We start from the raw sequence: 15713 nt of genomic DNA on the forward strand, positions 1-15713 counted from the left end.
GGGCATGAGAAAAGGGGACACTTTCGATAATTCTTTGTGTATTTGTCAGATATTTGCACAGTACAGTCAACAAGCTTCAGTGACCCTGATGTAGTGAAGACACCACACCAGGCATTCTAGATATGCACAAACATCTATCCAGCTATTGAATATGCCTATATAAAAGTAATAGCAACTATCTCTGTCTCAACCTCATGAACAGAAATCTTGGCACCATAATAATATGAAGAATGCAAATGTGCAGAGAGCATAAAATTACATCATAATCAAATCTTGCATGACCACACAAAGTGCAAGGGTGCAGCTTAATTACAGTATGCAATCATGCAGAGCATTGTGCCAAAAAGGTTTTATAATCAAACCTCCGGACAAATACTATGTATCAAAAGAGTGACAGGAAACAGGAAGGTAGCAGTGATTTCACAAAGAAAACCTTAACAGCATGTAAGAAACCAAACTCTGTGTTCCTACAGCGCACATAGTGGACTAGGCAATGTGGTGTTCCAGGTGGCAGAGCCAGTGCTGGCTCTGATCTGACAGACTTGAACTCACCGTAAATGTTATCTGGCCAGATGCCACCATTTCCGGTGGCATTCCTTAAAACAGCGAGAACTTGCAGCTTAGAGCTGGAAATGTATCTCCTATTTTGGAGGTACATTTCCAGCACTCACTTTTATAATGACTGTTTTACCTTTCTGCCAAGGAATGGCAGAACCGAAGGTGAAAAAGTTTTTACCTCAAAGTGGCTGCTACTATGCAGGCAAAGCACTTCAGGGGCGGTGGAGGAGGGTGAGCACTTAGGCACAGAACTCTTAACAGGCCAGATGGTTGATTCCAAGTGTTGCAGCGGTGTTTCATTTGCTACATTAGAACATTGGCAGGTCGACCACCAAATGACTAAGGGGGTCATAATGAACATGGCGGTCGAGACCGCCATGCCGGCGGTGTCGGAAATCACCGCCACCGGCATGGCGGTCTGGACCGCCATATTATGAACAAAGGAAGACCGCCACAGATGGCCCTCCGCCACTGCCAGGCTATCGCTGCCAGGCAATCCACCGCAAGGTTACCGTCGCCAGGCATCCTGACGATGGCGGATTTCTCTATCCAACAGGGCAGCGTTGCCCTCCAGATAAAGAACCTGTGTTTCTCCAGCCTTTCCCTGGAAGTTTCCCCCGCCAGGGAAAGGCTGGCGGAAGGGTGCTCTGGGACCCCCCTGGGGGCCCCTGCACTGCCCATGCAGTTGGCATGGGCAGTGCAGGGGTCCCTGTGCACAGACCCGTTGCGCAGGTCACTGCCCGATTTACAGGCAGTGATATGTGCGACGGGTGCTGCTGCACTGCGGCATTGACGACTGCTCCATGTGGAGCAGTCAGTAATGTCCTGGTCCAGCATTCCGCCGGCCCAGTGGAATGTTTATTATAGGGCTAGCGGGGAACACGGCGTGTTCATAATGATCCCCTAAATTACCTTTTCAAAAATTCTTCTCGCAATAGCTTTAAAATACCTTTAAAAAACCTTCAAGTTAGGTAAATGTTGTACTGCCCATGTAATTCCAATGGCATATAACATTTTGTTTGTCGAACACTTAGCAGTCATCTCCACAACAGACTTTCTGCTATGTGAATAATTCAACAGCAGTTTAGACCAGTGCTTAATCTGTAGAGGGAAGAGTCTTGATGCCCAAGGTCCAGCTCACAAGCCCCCCAAAGGAGCAATTAATCACCTGTGTGCCAAATGCCGAGCCTGAGAAGATTTAAATCCATCTCATGCCTCTTTAACCCACTACCAGCCACTCCCCACCCGTTTGTCTAACTCGTGTAGATTCCTGCTTTGTCCTATGTGCCATTTTTTGTCTTTCTTTACTTCAACTTTCTGATCCGCGTGTTTCCCCCCCTTTGAGTCATCGGACGCCGAAAAATAAGTGCAGTTCCCAAATAAGTGACGGTTCCCCCCGTTCGGCTCAAATTAAGCAATAGTTTAGAATAAAAATATAGGACTGGGCCTGCCCAGGAAGTCTCAACTAGTGAAAGTCTGAGCTTGTTAACATATAACATTCAGGTATCAGTAGGACTGAACTTGTTTAACAAAACTAAAAAAAAAAAAAAAAAAGAGAGAGATCTGTTGCCAGCAACTTCCAAATGAGACAACAATATTGAAACAGGAGCATAAGGAACTGCAATAGTTCTTAAATTTAAATCCATTTTTTCAACACATCAAATGCCTCTGGTATGTTCTAATATCCCAAACAAACATTTGCATTAGAATGGCAGCAATAACCAGTCTACTACATTGGCTTCTCTAAGGATGCAAACAGACCTCTTGTGTAGCATGTGCACATAAGGAATTGGTGGGAAATGTTCGAGGAAATTGTCTGCTGGATGTTCTGATGCAAACCTAGAAAGTGGAAGCATGCAATGTTTGAATTGAAAGCAAGGTTGTCGCATCAACCACTCAAAAGGCCAGCACCTACAAGAATAAGAGGCACCTCCTCACACTAAGCTAAGCTCATTTGCAAACATAAGAAACTCTCTTGGCCTGGTTCACTGTAGCTGGCAGAGAGGTAGCGACATTAAAGCTTGTGTGTGGAGTTCCGCATGATTATACTGCAAAGTTTGTGGCTCTTTGGGTTCAGAGCTGGTTGTCAAGGGGGAAAATATCCATCAATTATGCAGCCCAGTGGCACTATAGTGCATCCTTTCAGCCCAATCAGATAGTCAGAGCACTGTTAAGTTCAGCCACTAAGGTACTGAAAAGAAGTAATGATACACAAGTTTTAACATAGGTTGTGAGTGCCAGAGTATTGACGGGAGGCATGAGGAGAGGATGGGAGGAAGGAGAGTGGAGGAGTGAGGGGGCACAAGGGGCAATCTCCAGGTACAGAAATTAATCTACTAATGTGCACTCTATTACCTTCTGGAGAGAAATTCTCGGGTATAAGGTTACCAGAGAGGAAATGAGAATTAAACATTTCCTAGTTATTGTAACAGAAAGTTTCAGTTTTATTAAGGACATGGGGGTGAGGATTATGCTTTACTTTCCTCACTTTATTTTCCCAGCAGCCATAATAATATTCAAAAATGTCATTTCCCATGACCGCTTGGGAAGGAAATACGAGAAAAAATACACAACCAATCAGAATAGAGGCTTTTCCTCAAAGTCCTCTGTCTATCTTCATACTCCCTCTTTCTTCGTGCAGCAGAACTTCACACAACAATACAATTCACTCTTGATAGGAATTGTCACTCCCTACAAAAAAAGAACACTTTTACAAACTATTCTTTGCCTAATCTAGTCACAGATGTCCTGGAATGCAGTAACAAAAAACATACATTTGCTCTAACACACTGTAACGAACAGAACTGATATGCAGAATAAGAAGCACTAACTACCCAAAAGAAAATAACAATGTCAGTTAGTTCCTCACAGGGGTATCAGAGGGTCGGGAAATAATGCCAGTTATCCGGGTGGGGTTGAAACTTTCTGTTACAGCAGCTAGGAAATTTTTCATTCTAGGTCAGGATTGGAGGCGAAGATTACACTAGTGCAAAGCTTACTTACTACCTGTGACTAGTTTGAAATAAAACCTCTTACAAATACAATCATAAGGCCAGTCTGCAGCAATAAAGATATCTTCTAACTTGGCTGCCAGAGCAAACACATTAGAGGCTATGTCATCTCTCACAGAGTGCGCCTCAAACCTTTTTTCATTGATACCCAAGTCCTGCATCATCCAACAAAACCATATGGCAATTGTGGGTGATGACACTGCCTTGTGGGGTTTCCGAAGGATTATCAGTAACTGTTGTTATCCCACCGGACGAATATCCTCCGTTATACTCCGTATGCCATAATGCATTTCACATCACACAATTCTGGAACATCATAAATTTAGGACATGACACAATTCTGGAATTACACTTTGTTCTTCTAGAAATATGAAAATTAACCTCATCCACAGTAAAAACTCCGTTACGTTCAGAGCTCTCATATCTCAAACATGGCGGCATAAGATGAAGCAGAAGAGTACTGCCAGATTCCTCGATAGTTGCTTCCTAGAGAGATACTTTTTGCTCCACCAGGAGAGGAAGAGATTCAAAACCTTGTTTACATCCCAAAGTGTTCTGGGAGAAAGAAAGGCGATTACCTTCAACAACTTTCTAATAAGAGGGTGGTTCCATACTGGGTGAGCCTACATTGACTTATGCCCCACTGAGATAGCCAACCTAAAAGCGTTCACAGACCAGTAAGCCACTCCTCGCAAGTCCAAGTTCAGCAAAACAATTCAGGATATGGACAAAGCTGGTTCCCACAGGATCCAGGTGCTTCTGCAAGCAACAACCCATCCATTTCAACCAGGCCAATCTTTACCATTTGATGGTGCCCTTGGCACGTGCCCCGGAGAGAAGATCCTTAGCTTATCTCAAAAGGCCTGCACGTTTCCAACGTTCTGTTTAAACTGGCATGCCAAGAGATGGAGAGTAGCCCCAGAATGATCCTGTGATGGCTCCCAGTCTGATCTTGCAAACGATTGTGAAACTGGGGAAGAGGGATTGGAAAATCCCCCAAAAGTTCCTTCAGAACGCTAGTGCATACTACACTTGATACTTGAAAAGCAGCGTACCAACAACCCAGTCCGCCTGTTGCTTCCTCACCTGAGCAGAGAAAAGTTATATCATGGAGAATGGGGGCAACACATACACTATCTCCTTTGTCCAATCTTAGAGGAAGGCATCACAATTGGGTCCGGTCCCTGGCTGAAAAATCTGGCCAGTTGATGATCCACACAGGAGACTAATAGGTCTGTGGGTGGAGAACAGATCCCACATTTTCAGCAGAGAGAAAAATACCGTCTGATCCTGCTTCCACAAACTGGAGCCCTGCATAAATGCATCCCAAATGCCAATCCACAATTTGGTTGTATTTACCTGGCATGTATTCCGCCAACACTGAGATCTGGTTCTCTAAGCAATAATTCCCAAAGTACCTGCCCAGATTTGAAAGAGTCTGGGATCTTGTGGCTTCCTGATGGTTGGTCTAGTGCAGAGCCATGTTGTCCATCTTGAGGAGGTGCCAGAACTGAATCCTCGCCTTAGTCCAATACTGTACAGCAAACAACCCTGCTAGTAGCTCCAGACCATTGAGTAGTAATTCATGCTCTTGTGTAGACAACTCCCCTCCTGTTTACAACTCTCCACACATGGCACCTCAGCCTCTTCTGATGGTGTCTGACTTAATAATCAGACCCTCTTGAGAACCAAAGTTCGCTCTGCCATTCCATGCTTCCATGTGGGGGAGCCACCAGGCAGGCTATTTCTGTCCTGGCTTCCTCCAAGAGGGGAACCAATTTAGAGTATGAATGTTCTTTGCTAAGATTAAATGTTTTGAGATGTTGCAGGAACATGTAATGTAGAGGGCCCAGGAAGATGGCTTGAATGGTGGATGTATAGAGGCCCACCAGACAAACAATCTGGCTTAGAGATGTTCTCAGCTTGCTTAGTGTCTTTCATAATTTATGCATTATTTTTGCCACTTTCCTTTACAGTAAGCTCGGAGTCCGCTGAACTGAGTCTATCATGAACCCCAGGAAGATAATCCTGCAAGAAGGGGACAGAGTCAATTTCTTTTTCTTGATGACAAATCACAGATTTTCTAGGAGGAATATCATGATCAGCAATTGTTCCAACAGCTTCCTCGTACATTGTTCCATTAGAAGCATGTTGTCCACATACACTACATGACAAACACCCCTGGACCGGAGGTGCTTTATCACCAGCTTCTAACATCTTGGAAAAGCATCACAGAGCCGACAACATGCCAAACAAGAGGGATGTGAATTTGAATGCTTGGGACCTCCACTGGAACAGCGGCAATCTGCTATGGGGTTGGGGGAGGGGGATTTGGGGGGGGGACCATGAGATAGGCATCCTTCAGGTCCAGGTAGACGAGCCAAACTTGGGTCTCAGAGTGCCCCTCAACAGATGGGTCTCCTCCTTCTTTGAATGGTGAAACACTAGCCACTCACTTATTTACTTGAGATTCATGACAGGGTAACAATAACCATATTTCTTTTGCGCTAGGAATACACTGCTTGGAAAACCTTTGAGGTGCACTTGTGTGGGAACTACCGTGCTCTTTGCCAAAAGGTCTGATTTCTCCATGTCCACTAAGGATGCCTCTGGTTCTGAAATTATGATAGGGTGTGGAAGCGAGGGCACGCTGGTGATGTGCGGATTTCTCTATGAAAAACCTGCACCTTCTGTAGAACCCAGGCATCAGAGGCAATTGTCCCACAGATGGGGAGAAGGTTTGACAACCTGCTCCCTAGACTTAATTGGGCAGAAGGGTGAACACTTACCGTTGCTGGCTCTGCTGTTGGCGTTGTCCAAGAAGCTGACTCATTTGCATTTCATGCCATGAACTGCGCACCAATGGCAGCACTGGGTGTGGTGGACACTGCAAGGTCGAAATTGCTATTCTAACTCCAGTACTAGAATATATAGGGCAAGAGCAACTATCCCCCTAATAATCCAGGAACCTTATTTAGCATTCCGACTCTAGTCCTCAAATATTTTAGGAAAAGTTATACAGTCCCCAAATGTTTTTTAGGAATGGTTGAAAAGTAGCACTTTTGAATTGCAAAAAGTGCTGCCTTGAGGGCGCAACTCAGGGTAACAAACTAGCAATATGCAGAAGCTGCCTCTGAATCCACAATGGAGGGTAAGACCTCCCTAATCCAGACTGCTCTTGCCAATAACTATGTCTGGATTCTTGGCCTTTGGATAGGGCTTGTTATTGGAAAGGCCAACCAAGCGCCCCCTGTCTTGACAGCAAAATCCTTAGAGGTGAAGATTTTCCTCATGGGTGCCTGCATCTTGTCCATAGATGTGGAGGTTGCCATGAGCTTTACCAATTCCTTTATAAAAGGCTCTCTGTAGAAGCCCCTTTGGGCAATAGGACCAGCTTCTAAAGTAGCCAAGACCCCTAGCATTGGATCCACCTTGACCGGAAGGGACCTATGTCTCTTTGTAGAGAAGGCGCAGTTGGCATTACCCAGAAACATAACAGGCTGCTGAGCCCAACCGGATAAGAACTCAGGAAAGATGAGAGACCCTTATACCTTGGCGTCTTCTGCCAAGTCCAAGATCTTTGTCAGGATACCAATGACATCAACAAGCTTATCCTGGAACTCCAGAAGCTGTCAATCCCGGTCATGGACGTACTTGGCCATTCTGGTGTCCATATGTGGTTTGAGAACCACTTGCCCTCTTGAGACTGACGGGGGCACTTCAACCAGGTGCGACTGCAAACTTCTTTCTCATTGTGTTTTCACAATCTGCCTCCACTTTGTCTCCCAGTGCACATTCAGTGGAAAGGGGATGGAGGATGTCCTCTGGGCCCAACATCTTTGACACTGGATTGGTAGCAGTTGCATTCTGGGGAGGTGGGGGGGATTGCAGGGCCACCCACTGAGGGGCATCATTGCATTGTCTGTCATGATCCACTTAGTCATCTGAATGCCCTTGTGAATCATCCACCCCCTTAAACGGGTCTATGGAAGTGGGTCGAACCAGATTGGTAGGGTCATCCACAGTATTTGTCCCCCTGGGGGGGGGGTGGGGGTTAAAGACGCCCTCTCCTAGGGATGAGGAATGCCCTTTTTAACCTGTTGAAAAGCATCCAAAGCAACACTGGGTGTGTGCCGTATTTTTCTCTGTGACTTTTGGAGGTGCTGAACCAGGCCGTCACTGGGTGTCAAGAACCCTCAAACTTGCCATGTAATAACAGCGACAGGTAAAGGAAAAGCAATAGGAGTGCTGGTAAAGAAGTTCACACAGTGGAAAAAGCAGTGTCCTTATTGGAAGAAAGTTTGCCAAGTCGTGCTATACGCATTGTAAAGAGAATGCAGAAGAAAGGAATCCAAGATGGCCAACGAGAAGTTCAAAATGTTAAGATGTAGTTCTAGTGTTCCACTCAGTTTTATTGCTATGATACGTATGCACCGCTAGAGAGATTCACACTTCAACTGTGACCGGACAGGAATCCAGATGTATTAAGAGAGCGCTTGTTGTGAGGTAAACGTTTTTTGAGGCAAACTTGGCTTCGCATGCATTTCACGGACTATTCAAATCAACCACAGAAAATATTCAATTGTTGAGAAGCAAATACAGTGAAAGAAGGTTTTTGCATCACATAAAAGAGTCTCCAGCTGGAATTGAATCTTATAAACATTCAAAGAATACAAAGATATTATCGACCTCCAATTTGATAATCTCGTATCAATATTCAAAACAATCAGAGTTCAAAAAAGTTACTGAAGAATGTTAACACGCCGATTTTAGAGACGCATATAGATTATTATTAACAGAAAAGGTTGATGTAAGGCAGACAACAGGAAATACAATTTTCACGCATCATACTATCATATTTGACTTATATATATATATATATATATACTATTCAAAATTATTTAAGAGCGTGCAGAGAAACAAACTCAAAATATATATCTGCACTAAGGTTAAGAAGCAAACTAATCTTCCTATAAAACGAAGAACAACTACTAAAAAACGAATTTACTATTAATTCCTATAATTCAATGTCCAACGGTAACAGAGAAAGAGAGAGGCATTCCTCAGGGAATTCGGGGTAAGAGAGAGTGATATAATTTTAAGTGAAATTAATCATTAGTGAATGTTAAAGGATGATCTAGTTAAACAGTGTGTACCTAGCAATAGTAATCTTTCAGGTGCTGTTATCCAGTTAAAACAAGAAGTGAGTGGCAGAGTGAGTATTTGAAGAAACACCATCTCTGAGGCAGTCTCTTTAAATCCCATTCCCCTTTCCCCCTCCAGCGTGCTCAAAACGGAGATTCTATTTAGTTGCGAGTAGTCTGGGCTGGGACTGCGGATTTATCTTCTGCTCCAGATGGAACTGAATCATGGGACTCTGACACTGAGGCTGAGGGACCCCAGAGTGTCCAGGCAGTTCTTCCTACCAAGAGAGAGTGCAAAGCACTTCTGTGCCATCTTCATGAGCTTCTTTTGGGGGGGGGGGGGGGTCACAGGGTCCAGCACCGCATTATGGACAGAGGCATCCCAGCACATGGAAACGTTTCGTGGTGATCTGTCAAGTGGGTGCAGACAAAAAGGGGAGGGGAGGGGGGTGGGGTGGTGTGTCATCCAAAAAGGCATTTTCCATTCATTTTTCTGTAAGAACTTTAGTCACAGCTACAGCCCAAACTGCTGAACAAATGTAGATCAAATCTGACAGAAAGATGGCTCTTGTTCCAGAAAGAATGCTTTTTATGTTTTTTTATGTTCTGCTCAGTAGTTTTGGAGAAATTAAGGTTAAAAAATGAATATATATTACGTTACTGTGGATCCACAGGGCTGACAGAACTCATGCTGAGATCTAATTGGCTGCCACAACATCAACCAGGAGATGGTGGCATCCAACTTAGGGCTTGGCACTCAGTCCTGAGTCCTAAGATAAATAAAAAAAATAAAAAAGACATCAAAATTAATATTAAAAAAAAAAAAAAAAAAAAAAAAAGAAAGGTGTGGGCTTCACGTTTATTTCTTTAAAACTCCTTCGGGTGGGAAAGTAATTCTGAGGGGAGAAGGGGAGGTGTCATCCCCTGGGCACCGGCAGAAAACAAGGGAGGGGGGGCATGCAAACACCACCTTGAGCATAATAAGGCACGGAGACATCATCCCCTGGAGTTGAAATACTTTAAAAAGGGGAGTGGGTCTGTGCTGCCACCTCACTGAGCCTAAAAATGACTACGTCCCAAGGAGCCCACCCCCAGGACATAGTTATTCCCCTGCTCACACTACTGCAGGCAGGGAAACATATATGATTGCTCTTGTCTGGCAGGAACATTTTTTAATGTTCTGTTAAACTAAAGCAAACATGGAAGTCTGCTCCTAGCCAATGCTCCCGCTGGCTGAGAGCAGAGTTGTTCCTTGCCAGCACTTCTCATGGCAGGGAAACAAAACACATATTGCTCCCACCTAGAGGGAGCAAGCATAAATAGCTGCTCCCTCCATGCGAGAGCAATGTCGGCTCCCACACCATGTGGGGAGCTGGGTGGGGACAGGGGGCCCTAGGGCGTCCACCAAGCCCCCCAATGTGTTGGTTGGTGGGTGGGTACCCTGGGGGGCTTCCATCTATTATAAAGAGAAGCCCTGGGGGATGGGGTCTCTGTGGCTGAGAAACCTCACCTTTTTAGGTCGAGCGTGCAAGCGCTCTGACGTAATGTAATTTATCGGTTGGCTTTAAACAACACCCACCGCAAGCCCATCACCATCAATCGTTCATGGGCTGGTCTTTCAAAAATACTTTATCATCATTGGTAAATGCTTTACGACTGTCCCTCCTTGGGGCGGTTTTGTTACTGCCTTGGCCATCGACCTCATTACATGGATAATTGCACGATTGCTGATACGTTTGACTGCAAGCACACTTCTTTTTCCTCTTGTGTCTTTCATTCACACTCACACACATGGCAGCCGTGTCGCTTTGAATTGGCTTGCTTATGTCAACTGTTTACTTTTCATTTTCAATTTAAGCGCCAAGAAAAGTCCAGTTAGGAACTTACAATGCTAATAACTCTAACTCAAGCAAACGTGAGACCCATTGTATTGTAAAAGCTTGTTAATTAACTGTGACCCCAAGGGATGGGGTTCCTGGGACCTATGAAAGCTTGGGGAAGGGACTGCATGTCCCCCCCATCTCTTTTGTAATAAAATACAGCCTGGGGGATGGGTCAACTGAGACTGAGAAGGCTCAGGGAGGGAGGTCACACAGCCAACCTTTTTTTTTTTTTTTTTTTTTTTGTCTCAGTGGATGGGGTTCCCGGGCCGGTGAGGCTTGGAAAGTGGAGACCTGCGGCCCACCTCCAGAATTTTGCCCCCAAAGGATGGGTCCCCAAAGAGCCTAATGCAACTTGGGGAGGGGGGCACATGCCCTCCTTTTTTCAATGGAAGTCAGCCTGGGGGCATTGGTTCCACAAGGCCTATTAAGGCTTGGGGAAGGAGGCTGCATGCCCCCTCTCTTTATTATATATGTTCAACCCTGGGGAAGGGGTCACTGGGGCCCGAAGGCATCCCTATGCCATGCACACCATAGGCTGCGTGTGGACTGTGGTTGGCAGCACTCGGGGGGGTGGGGGGGACTGGCTGTCAAAGGTCATACGCAGCATGGGGTTGGCAGCAGGCCAGGCCCTGCGACCAACCTTGCAGTGTGGAGTTGGCTGCCTCCAGGTGGTTGGCAACCGTGCCTGGCTGCAGGGGTGGGGGGTTGACTTTACATATGGTAAAAAAAAAATTACAAAAATACTTTACACTACAAAAAACAGTCACAGAAAAAAAACAAAAGGTTAAAGTAACGTTATAGTTCGATAAAATGCTCAGTAATAGTTTTAAACTAAAAAAAAAAAAAAAAAAAAACACCAGTTATCGTTATCTCAAGTAACTAGCACTTGTGCCCTCGTCATGCACTGCTAATTACCCTAACATATTACATCACTGACATTTTCTATGACATCATTGATAATATCACTACAACATTTGCAATTAAATTATTGATGAGAAAACTGTGCATGGCATGGGACCGAGTTACAGTTACCTGAGATAACTATAGTTGGTGAATGTCTGTGCTTTTTAGAGTTTAAAATATTACACTGTTACTGAACATTTCACTTACCAGCGGTAAAACGGGAGCCTTGTGGGTTCAATCGGGAGAGGCTAATGCCCTGGAGACCACAAGCCCTATGAAATCTCTAAGGGTTAACATCATGCCAAGGTTGTTGTCCTTATCTCTATCAGGCAAGTGTTCAGACTCTAGGCAGCAGCAGGCATATCTGGCATGGTTTACAATGAAGCAACAGTAATTATTCACGTGCCAGAACACCAATTTTCCACTTCTCCCCTGGTCGGAAGAGCTGCTCGGGCTCAGCAGAGAACAGAAAAACACAGGAAGCTTTTGCGTACTGACTATGAGATGAAGAGTGCATCTGAAGAGCGTTTGGTAGACCACTGATACACTCTAGCGACCGGCGGACCACTCCCACACATCCTTGCCCAATGTGAATTGAACAATCAGACCATGAAAGGAGCACAAATAGTGCTCTCACGCCAACCTGAGGGAGCAAATTTGTTATTAGGCACGTAGGGCCACATGTATCAAGCGTATTTGCATTCGCAAATGGTGCGAATCGCAAAATTCGGCCGTTCGAGAATGCAAAAATGTCTTTCACAATGAATGAATGGCATTCGCTATGCAATTTTAAGGAATCGCTAAAATAGCCATTCCTTAAAATTGCGACCCAATTTAGAGAATCGTAAATTGCAATTCTTTAAATAGGAAATCGCAAATAGAGAATTCCTATTGGCGATTTCCAAAGCACATGTATCAAGCATTTCCTAAATGCGAACTGGGCATTTAGGGAATGAAATTACCACCAAATACAATTTGGTGGTAACCATGTGCCCTAAGGCATGTGTGTGCTTCACATGTCCGTAAAAACATTTTTGGAGTGCTGCAGAGGGGACCTTAGGCCCCCAGCACCCTGGGATTTGCATTTCCTAATTTGCAAATTCCTAACTGGAATTCGCAATTTGGGAATTGCAAAACCATTCGCACCTATGGGCCTACAGGCCCATAGCGTTGAATGGGGTTGCATTCTCTATCTGCGATTCGGTATTCGCATTTGCGAATTTTAAGAAATCATTTTTACTGAATTGCAAATATCATACATACCATTTTGCGTTTCTTAAATAGCGATTTCTTAAAATTCGCTATTTAAGAAATGCAATTCCTTTTTTTGATACATCTGGCCCTATATCAGTAAAACAAATGATTATCATGCACAAATCAGCAAGGTAAACAGTAAAGTAACTCCTTGAACTTAGCCCCAAAGAGAGAGCTCAGGAGCACTTAACTTGGGCCACTGAAGCACCAAAGAAAGAGGACGCGTGAAGGTGGACAGTGGACTTTGAGGGACAGCTTTCTTTCTCCCTGGTCATGGTTTTTCTACTGTTTGCTCCCAAGTGTTCATGGGTTTTTGGATGTTAATATGGTTGGTGGAAAAATAAAATTAAGAAAGTGAAGCATAATCCTTGACTCCGGTCCCGACATAGAATCAGAAAACTGAAAGCAGATGTTCTCTGACATTAAAGAACGGAAAATCAAGTGTACGTTCACTGGGCTGCTGCCACTGTACTACTCAGTCCGGGGAGTAATCCTGCAACTTTCCAACAACAATTAGGCTTGGGATGTGAAATAAACAATTCAATCATTGCAAACATACATGAAGGAACCCATTGACAAAGTGGACTCCCATTCTGTTAGAAAAGAAAACTTAAGACCGGGGAATCAATGGTTATTCTGACAGAACTATATTCGAAAAATACAGCTACCTATCATAATTTAGCTTGACAGTTATCACCTTCGAGTTGCAGAGTCAAGCAGTTCCTCACAATAAATGTGTAAACCTGTGGTTCCTGGGAGTCGGTGAAGCCTCTTCACGGGGTCAGCGACTGCTTAGAAAATTAAATAATATTAACAGATTAATGAAGTGTATATAAATAAATTGGCTAAATGTACAAATGAAAATTTTAAAACGTACTATAAATGTCAAGGAATTTGAAATTGTAAGCTAAAAATTAAATGAGTAGCCTGAGATTGATTTGTGGGAGAAGTGTAGATGCATTAAACATAAGAGTATGGACGATGTGTGGCTTCAATGAATTTAGGAGGGCTCCAATCTTCCTATTAATTTTTTTTAATTTAGATTTGTGTGCAAATTAAATAAAATGTGTTATCACTTGTGTATGTATTTGATGAATACCTGTTTCTGTATTTTGTATGTATTGATTCACATTTCAAATCATCAACAATGTTTAGGGCGGGGTCCATGGCTTCCAGTAATGACTCAGTGGGGGTCCCCAGGTTCCAGTAATGATAAAGTGGTGGACCACAGAAGTCAAAAGGTTTAGAATCACTGGTGTAAATCATTGACAAGACCAACTGTGTAGTCTGTGATCCACAGCGGACCACATCACCTCAGACCTGGGAGAAAGTTGAGACACAAAGGGATCCTTTAGGCTCTTATAAAGGGCTCGGTCAGAGTCCCTTGGGTGTCTGCAGCGGGTTGTCTTCTATCGACAACAGACGCTATAGCCAACTTCCACGCCCATTTCAGATCCATCAATTTATTTCATGCTACTAGTTAAATCCACTGATCTGGCAGTTGGGAGATGGCAAAAACAGCAGCTGAAAGGGCATTTAAAGCTAGAGGGCGAAAACGAAGGTTGAGAACAGGGTTCTTCGGTGTAGATGTGGTAAGGAGGGTGTAACATTAGCCACCTTCAAAACGTGTGGTTCCAGGGACCCATTCAGGTCTTTATCAGTGAGTTTCCAGAATCCCTAGGTCCCCTTAACACATTTTGCAGAGCCACCATCATTTTATGTTTCACCAGTGACTGCAATAAAGGGGACCAGGGAGTTGAGTCACAAAGATTTTTCTGTGATTATTTGCATCTTTGCTGTAGAAAAAAGTGTCTATTTTGTGTAACTGGATCTTTTTCAGATCAACAGCCAGTGAAAAGAGAAAGGTACGATTAACTGAAATGTCTAACGTCCATCCTTAAAAACAGCCCCATTTACCTGTATCAGTGTGGAAGCAAGGGACCTAGGGTGTTTCTCACAGTTCATTTTCCCTTCTTGGCAACTCATCACCAAAACGCAACACTGCTCACACTACCATTTTACCTGTGTTGTGCGTGTCGTTCATAAGATGCGAATCAAATAGTCTTGATGCCGTATGAAGCCTGTATGACTCTGTTGTATGAGATGTATACTTCCACACCACTCACAGTTCTTACATCAAACAGATCAGTAAATACCATACCATTTTCCAGTGTCAAAAAGCTTTCAGTGGAAATCTAGTAGTAAATGTTGTCAAACTAGAGCGTTCTACACCACCCCTTGAGAAGGGATAAGGGGGCGCCATATAGTCTATGGACAGTAAAACACAGCAAGTGAGTTGTTTTGAGGCTGGTCGTGTTCACCTTTTAGTAAGTGGCACAGCTGTTGAAGGAACTTTTTTTGCACCAGGTTTTACTGTCAATACCCCCAACCTTAATAAGGCACCCCTCTACATCCCTTTCTGCCAGAGGCAACCCGGGTGGTATTTCAGACATGGAGGGCTGCTTTGTGCTGGACTGACTGGAACCGTAACCTCACGCTTGAGACCCTCTAGTGGTGTTGTGTAGCCATTTTAGTCATAGCTCCAAGCACGTTATTTAAACACACTATGCCGCTGTGCACTTTAACCTAGATATATTTTATTCAGCTTTGCTTTCTTATTATTAAAATAACCATTTTACGGTCTTGTTTTATTTTCATCTATCTAACTGTTTTTGCCTAAGCCGGCACTCTTCTCAAACAAGACATTCTTGATCAATCTGTGCTTCATTCAAGGCTGCAGCTCGGTACATTGCCGGTGAACGTGGTAGAAGTTTAGTCTCCAACATTCGTAGAAAATACACATCCTTACTCAGGGACATTTTCTCCGAACATCAGCTGTGTTATTATATAAACACTTCCTTGTCCCTTACACGTTAGACAGAGATTCCAGCCAGGGAACCACAAATGTATGCTGATTGCTTCGCTACAGAGGCTAATGCAGACCATAGGCCTTTGCTCAG

The 15713-nt window shown here is 44.0% G+C and overlaps 1 protein-coding gene across 1 annotated transcript in view; it reads right to left on the reverse strand.

Annotated features, from left to right (window-relative positions):
* Window positions 1–15713, reverse strand: part of GALNT2 (polypeptide N-acetylgalactosaminyltransferase 2) — a 630213-nt gene that overhangs the window by 568882 nt on the left and 45618 nt on the right. The gene's annotated exons all lie outside the window — the stretch shown is intronic.

This window comes from Pleurodeles waltl, chromosome 5 (genome assembly GCF_031143425.1).
Source record: "Pleurodeles waltl isolate 20211129_DDA chromosome 5, aPleWal1.hap1.20221129, whole genome shotgun sequence".
Taxonomy (NCBI): Eukaryota; Metazoa; Chordata; class Amphibia; order Caudata; family Salamandridae; genus Pleurodeles; species Pleurodeles waltl.